This window comes from Pygocentrus nattereri, chromosome 9 (genome assembly GCF_015220715.1).
Source record: "Pygocentrus nattereri isolate fPygNat1 chromosome 9, fPygNat1.pri, whole genome shotgun sequence".
Lineage (NCBI taxonomy): Eukaryota > Metazoa > Chordata > Actinopteri > Characiformes > Serrasalmidae > Pygocentrus > Pygocentrus nattereri.
In genome coordinates, this window is record NC_051219.1 from 29,801,745 (window position 1) to 29,809,751 (window position 8,007).

The window sequence follows — 8,007 nt, forward strand, 5'->3', positions numbered from 1 at the left end:
AGGGAGTATGGCTTTAACTTCTGCAGTTCACACACATGCGATACAAGAACTCAAACTGATAATCGATGTCTGTGTGATAGATGATGTGGCTGATTTTTGCATTGATTTCGTTTTGATGGACTGGTTATTGATATGACCAAAGTTTGAGAGCAGATTTGTCCATTTCATTAGTCTTTGTTATAATTAGGTAAAGGCAAAACGTCGTCTTTCTAGCTTGTTGACAATACATTTGAAGCAGCATGTTGCCCCCACTTTTTAACTAAATGCTTCCTTATTGCCAAAGGTAGATTATATGTTCTGTGTACGATTGTGCTTCCCTTTCCATTTTACGTCCAAGCCAGAAAATTTCAGAAAAATAGAATATTAGGGCCAGAAAATATCCTTATTTGCAGAACATGGACATGCAATATTTGCTCAAGTAGTAAAGAGACAATCAGTTGAAAGGGCTTTTAATTTTCCCTCCATTTATTATTTTTATTTTTGTTGTTGTTGTTATTGTTGTTGTTATTATTATTATTATTATTATTATTATTATTATTATTATTATTATTATTATTAGCAACTATTAACTCTTTATTCCTAACGTATTTGACATCACAGGTCTTAATAACCTGAATTGGAAGCATTTTATTTTTGGGTTTCAGCTAAAGTATACACAACTTGCTTTTTTTTCTTCTTTCTTTCTTTTTTTTTTCTTTTTCTTTTCTTTTCAGTAATTGGAGCATTTAGTAGAATCCATGAAAGGCCAGAGTGAAAGCACTTGGTTGATTTTTGAATTGAAAAGTAAAAAGGCACTTTTGTACAGTAGCTGTATGTGCACCTGGTCACATGCAAGAATGCGAGGCTGAATGCATTCGCAGGTATGTAGGAAATATGGCTAAGAGACGCATTTAGATGTCAGTTTATTAATATAACTTTTGAGGTGAGCTAACTGGATTGGTTACAAGTGTTTTAGAAAACTGGTGGAGGGGGTGCAAATCAGGACTCAGGTCAGCCTGTTATAAGCAATTAAAATAGCACTGCCAGTTATTGATTTACAAAAAAAAATGATTGAAGGAAAAAAGCCTGACCAGATCCCTGCCTTTTGATGACAGTTGAATTTTTTGGAATATTTTTGTCACTTAAAAAAACAAACAAACAAACAAAAAAAATGCCAGGACTGTTTGTTCCCAAATAATTTCCCATTAGTTGAAAGAAAAAAGTCACTAGCGTGAGGAGCAGTCAGCTTGGTACAGGAAAGTTTGTACAACGAGTCAGTAAAAGTGGTCTGTTACTTAAGTGTCTAGTTGAAACTGTTGCCAAGGAGCACATTTTGGAGGGAATATGAGTAATTTTTTGTAGAGTATGGTGGTGGTCATTTCTCTAAAACTTTGCCATAGAAGTTTTTTTTTTTTTTTTTTTTTTTTTTTTTTTTTTTTTTTTTTAACATTTCAAAGTTGTGCCCCCCCCCCCCGCCTTTTGTTGATTCACTATAACCAAGTTAGCAGTCTGAGATGACATGGGCTGTTCTTTTTTTTTTTTTTTTTTTTTTTTTTTTTTTTTTTATATAGGTAAAATATAAATTGCCATCAAATTAAGCTGTAAGCATGTTACGCTTTTGCAAAGGCTAGATTTTTTTTAATTAAAGCCTTTTTAAGATTTTCATTACAGTCACAATCATAGGATATTTTAAGGAAAAATGTCAGTGACTGCCGGTTTTTACAGGTAAAATTGTCATCATGAGGCCAGTAATTGGTGATTGGCGAGGTTTATGTCTTTTAATATTTGATTAAATGCCTTAACTGTATCAGGAGGGTGGACATTAAAGTTCCTGCTTGCTTTCTTGTAATGTGGGGTTAACATGCATATGAGAATTTCAGTCTGATCCTGCAAATTTTAAACATTAGGGCAATCTCCAATGCCCCTCAATCAAGCTATGATGCTTGCAATGAATTTTAAGCTAGAAGACTGTACATTTAAAAAAAACAAAAACAAAAAAAAAACTGCATGCTGAAACTACAGCCTTCAAAAAAAATTGCATCCAGTTAGCTGAAAAGGGGATAAAGTGTAGCTACTTCAAGTTGTGTCTTAATGGTATGTTTGTCATGTCTGTTTTTAATGTGTCTAGCTTATACTCTCAAAGGTGGTGTTGACTGATGGAATGTCTAATTTACCTCAGTGGACTTCAGTGTCCCTACTACTTGAAGACGCATCCATTTTAAGGCAATATATATTAATACCTATTTGATTTATGCTATGTCCTATTTATCTCTAGCTATTTGCCTTAAGAGGAAATGGTGTACTCAACAAGCAAGTTGCAGCACTTGAGAGATGACTTTTTTTTTTTTTTTTTTTTTTTTTAATAAATCTTGTGTCTTTCTTATGACCAAGATTGTCAAGAAGCACACATCTATTGGGTTTTTGCAGAGAAAGTAATATATTGCCACATAGTTTAAAGGTGTTTGTCAGAGAAAAAAATAGGAAACATTCTGCGTATGTGGTGATTGTGGTGCTGTGTTGTTTTTCCTGCTTTCAGAACTCATGTGGTACCATTTGTTGTAGATTTGGAAGAGGTGAGTCAGTTAGGAGGGTCACTAATTGGCTTAAGTTTAGTTGTGAACAGTGTTCCTTTTACTTTTGTTGTTTGTGTGTGTGTGTAGGGTGTTTTTTTTTTTTTTTTTTTTTTTTTTTTTTTTTCCCCCCCGTCCTTTTGTTTGCCTTCAACAAAGAAATTACCGTTTACCCTTTAAAACCCAAAAACCTAAGGAAGTGGGTTGGAGAAGAATCTCCACAATTGGCACAATTTTCCACTTGCCCCAGATGTGGTTGGTTGGCCGAGACACATTTGGTGTCCAAATGTTACTACTTTTTTTCTTTTCTTTTAATGCTGGAGATATGAGACTAACAAACACTAAACAAAACTTCACTCAAACTGCATGCTAATCCTTAAGGGTTGCCCAGACTTGATATGGTTACGAGCACTAAAGAAGCTGAAGTTGGACACCAAGCATGTCTTGGCTGATTGACTACATACATCTGGAGTCAGTGGAAAATTGTGCAAATGTATTTGAACCATTCTTTGCACGCTTATCTAACAGTGCAAACATACCTCTGAATATCAGTTATAAAACGGGAAGACTTTGTTACAACCAAGGACACTTTAAAATGGCAAAGAAAAAAACAAGATATATAGAATTTGTTTAAGTGAATGGCATCTAGACCAAACAATACTGAAGTCTAGAAATATATCCTTATTACTTTTTGCATTTTTAGAGCTATATACACACAAAGATGCACTGCTGTGTCTTTGCTGAATAATGCAGGAAGATTTTTAATGACAAAGGCTGATATTGGAGAATATTACATCACTTTAATTATTTTAATTGTACAAAAATAAAGAAAAAAAAACATTTAAAATGGTTAAAGGTTATGTAATTTACTAAATGGCAATGTAGCTGATGGGTTAAGTGTAAGGGAGCCATGCACTGAAAGTCATTTGTAAACAGTACTTTGAGTTGGTAATCTTACCTCAAAACTTGTGGTCTTTTAAAACAAAACAAAAAAAAAAAAAACGCACGACTATGCTTGTGTTTCTGTGGTACATATGTACAATAGAATCTGTTAACACTTTTTATTCAGAAAGGGGTTCAAAGAGCAAGCTCTGAGGCCTTCTGGAGATTGGCGTTTGTCCGGTGCTTTTGAACTTCAAATTGATGTCCTTTACCTTTAGCTAAGGGTTAAATTCAATCAGCACCACCGTCATTGCTTTTTGTCCTTGATTTGATATTAATATGCGAATGATTGTTGCAAAAATAGCTGCTTCAGTTTTCTCATATGCAGCAGCTTATTTGATTAGCGCCCTTAGTAGATACAGCCGCCAGAGCCTGACTAGAGTAGTCTTTATACAAGGCCTATGGGGATCCCTTTAAACTCCATCTTATCATATGTGATGAAAGCTATGCAGGAATATTCTTTTTCTTTCAGACATATGAATTTGCATAGTGCCACCAGATCGTGCTTATTTTGTATCAAACGCAGAGCTATGAACCGTACTTCAACCTAAAACTGACCTTACGTGGCTGACCAAGCATCTCAGCTAGTCCATATCACTGCTATATGTGGCATGCTGCTATTACTTTGAGTCTGTAAGCATCTTCACTGTTTTGTTTAAAACTACTACACCATGTGGTAAATGTGGGATTGTGCCTTTTGTTATCAAGTACATGCCACAGGGTATGGTCTTCCATTGAAACCTTTTAGTGAGCCTTACGAATGAACAATTTGGTGTAAACGAACTCTGTTGATTACGTCATTCGGCTAGTTTCTACATGAATATCGTGTCGTGAACAATCAGAAGCCTCTAAACTCGCGGGAGTGAGTGATCTTTGTAAATCTAATTCAACATGAACTTCTCGGTCTGTGCTAGCTAGTGACTTCTTTGAAACCAGAATGGAAAAATCTGTTTAGTTCTAAGAAGTGTGAACTCTTTAGTGAAGTAGACGTGTGCTGTGTTTTTTCGTGTGCTTGTGCATTTGAAATTGGTTGTAACCGTGTCTCGTAGAATGTCAGCATGAATCGTCCTCTCTCTCTCTCTTGTGATAGCGTTATAGTATCCACCTGAAATGATGGATTGGACTGAAGTGCAATAACGTTTTTTTTTCGTGCACCATAGCATCCTTAATGGAGGAAAACGTTGTCATAAACTGACCACTTGTTTTTTCTTCTCCGAGCAGGTTTTTTTTGTGAGGATTACTGTTAAACCATCTGGCTTTGCCTCCATAAAAGTGGCACTTTCTTGTGGAATGTATAAAAGACTTGGTGGAGACTGTGACAGGCATCAAACCGTGTCAGTGCTTCTAGCTTTCGCAAAGATGGTGTGTTTGTTTCATTAGTGTGATTAGTGCCGTTTCCTCCATTTAACCTTTGAGAAACCATTTGAACGTTGATTTCTGCATCAGCATTTATGACTCGCAAGCATGACTTGGGAGCCATTTAACTTGTTTCATGATTTTTTTTTTTTTTTTTTTTTTTTTTTTCTCCTTTCTAAACCAAAAATTGCCTAAAATTTGTTTACTGATTTGGCCTGTTGTGGTATGATGAAGAGCTGTGGGTGGGTGTGGCCAGTAACTAGTGAACTATGTGTATTTCCCTTTGGTCCATATGTGTTACAAAATGAGTAATCCAGGAAATAGTCTGTGAGCATGCATGTGTTTAGAAACTGTTAGTGTGCACTAAGTCTTTTTTTTTTCCTTTTAGAATCAGTACCCATGTAACAGCATACAGATTTGAAGTGCTAAATTTTAAAGAATAAACATGTTCAATATTTCTGAAAGTTTAGTTTGCTAACAAATAGACCTCTGAAGTCGTCAACATTATGCTGCGTTTACATGTTTGGTCGTCAATTTGATATTCCATTGTTTTCAGTGGAGTGGCAACAGCGAATGCCGCCACTTCATTTTTATGGGAATCTTGGACGCCAAACTTGCCCATGTTACGTCCAGTAAAAATTGAGGGTGCAGTGCATCCTGCTGCCTTTTTCCACCGTAAACAATCACCACTGCTAAAGCTCTCCTCTGATAATCACATGTTTTCATCTATGGCGCGGTTGCCATGGCAGTGTTTGCGTAGCGGCATCCTGCCGTCAGTCAGTTACGGCCATGAGCCATGGAACAGTGCCTAACACCAACATGTAAACACTTATGTCCTTATTAGGACTTTTGGTTTGCCGTAATTTCTGACATACATCTTTCCTCTGAACATCACTGGATCCTCTGAATCAAGTGGTTCTAAAGGAGGCGAAATATGAATATTGCTACATGCAAGCTGGCATTGCTGCACACTGAATTGACATAAGACTGGCAACCTCACCAAAATACCACCCACAAACCAGCAAGCTTGCAGACTTGGAAGTTGCTTTGGCAGAATGTTTGAGTAGCTGGTGTTTTGTATATCCTAGAATTGTGGGTGGTAGAATTGCTTTCATGTCTTTGCGCAGGAGTGTCAACTTGCTTTTAAAGTGTGTATATGTAGCATTATTTGTATTTCAACTGCTGAACCCATTTGTTCAGAGGATACAGTGATGTTTTGGGCAGGGGGATGTACACAAGACATCGTTGTTTAGCAGTCAGCTTTTTGAAAAATGCCTTCATTTTTCCCCACAGGAAAAACTGCTTGGACCCAAAGTTCCTAATTTATGGTTATGACACAGACAACAGAATAACCTATGACTTTAGAGGTTTATTTACATCAATCATGTAACATTCCTTTGAATTCATGTGTTTTGCACCAGGAGAATTCAGTTCAGTATTTGGTGACCAAGATCGAAAGACATGAACTGTTCTGTATATAAAGACCAAAATATTCTTGTAGTAGGGTTTTTTCATTTTTTTTTCTTTTTGACCATAAGCAATCAATACTGAAGTATTTTGACATGAACCACAGCGAGCACACTGCTTTAGACTAAAAAGGAAAAAAAAAAAAGTAGCCTAGTATTTTATTACACAGGACCAACCGGTGTCTCCGTAGAGACTGTGGGCCAGTTACGCACGATAACTTGATTTCATCCTAAAACAAGCAATACAATCAAGAGACAATTGTATATTTCGTACGATTTGATCGCTGGGTCACTTTGGCTCATCTTATTTATTCTGTGGCACCTTAGGTAAACACCCTCTCCTTGTGACTGAAACTTGAATAATTTAAATTTCAGTACTGAGAGAGCCTTATTTCAGTCAGACTGAATGTGAATTTGATATGTACAGGATTTGGCCATTTTAAATGGACGGGCTATAACATTCTAGTGGATCTCATTGTGTCTCATATTTTAAATCCAGACCCAGAGTCTATGAGACTTTTCCAAAAGTTGATTGAGATTTTAATTTTTTTTTCTTTTTTTTTTTTTTTTTGCTGTTACAAAAAGAGAAGCAAAAATATCTATGCTCTGATCGTGTCAGGTGGCACCCTTTTGTGTATGCATGCATGTGTGCGTGTCCGTGTATCGTATGGGTGTTGTTGAATCACCTGGGGTCATATTCGAACCTCGTATACCTCATCGACATATCTGCAAATACTCTCGTTATGTCTTTAAGTTGGAGGAGATGCCATCACCAGCATGTGCTGAAAGCCTGGGACCACTGCAGGGTCTATAACATCACTCAAATCCTGTATCAGCCAATCGCGATATTTTTTTATTAATTTTGAATGTTTTTTTTTCTTGCATTAGACACACCTCTGCCTCTGCTTAAAGCCTGACCTGCAGCCAGAGTCGAATTGATTTTATTAGCAGCATAGTTTTTTGAGAAGTAGTAGCATTTATTCCTACCTCTGCGTGTTACAGCTTGATGTATCAAATATTTCACCTGTTGTGGTGACACATGGAAATATGTATGTATATGGAACAGATATATGTATAACTTATAATCAACAAGCGGTAATATAAAAGTGTGCTTGACTGTGTGTCTGTCAGTGTAACATGAGATATTAAGTGTACACAGCAGAGTACCACTGGAATGTGAAGCCAGACTGTATTAGATAATTACACGTTTTTGCTTTAATCATGCTTTTTTTTTATTTCTTTCCCCCCATTATAGCTCAAATGATGTCATGTATGTTATGCTTATTGCTCTCTTCATATGTTTTTGTTTATTGTATCTGCGTATTTGCTAAAACAGGGAAGACCCAGCCTATTTCACCTTTCTATACCCCTTTTCTTCACCGTTGTCTTTTTTTTTTTTGTTTTTTTTTTTTTGCCTATCTTTAGATCTTTAGACCCTCACCTTCTCAATGTTCACTGTGAGCCCTATGAATTCAAGTTTACAACTCATGATGTGCGTGTGTGATTCTGGGCGTTTCTGGGTTTGTGCGGGTGGGTGTTTGACTTTGGTACTGAAGCAACAACCTAATTTTTCTACTGGTGGTGGGGGTTTGAAAGGGCATAGGTTGGAGTTCTACATGCCATTCTGTTCTGATGGGGTCCAGCAGAGACCCCATGCCTTACACCAAGCCATTTCAAAACACTGCATACATTAT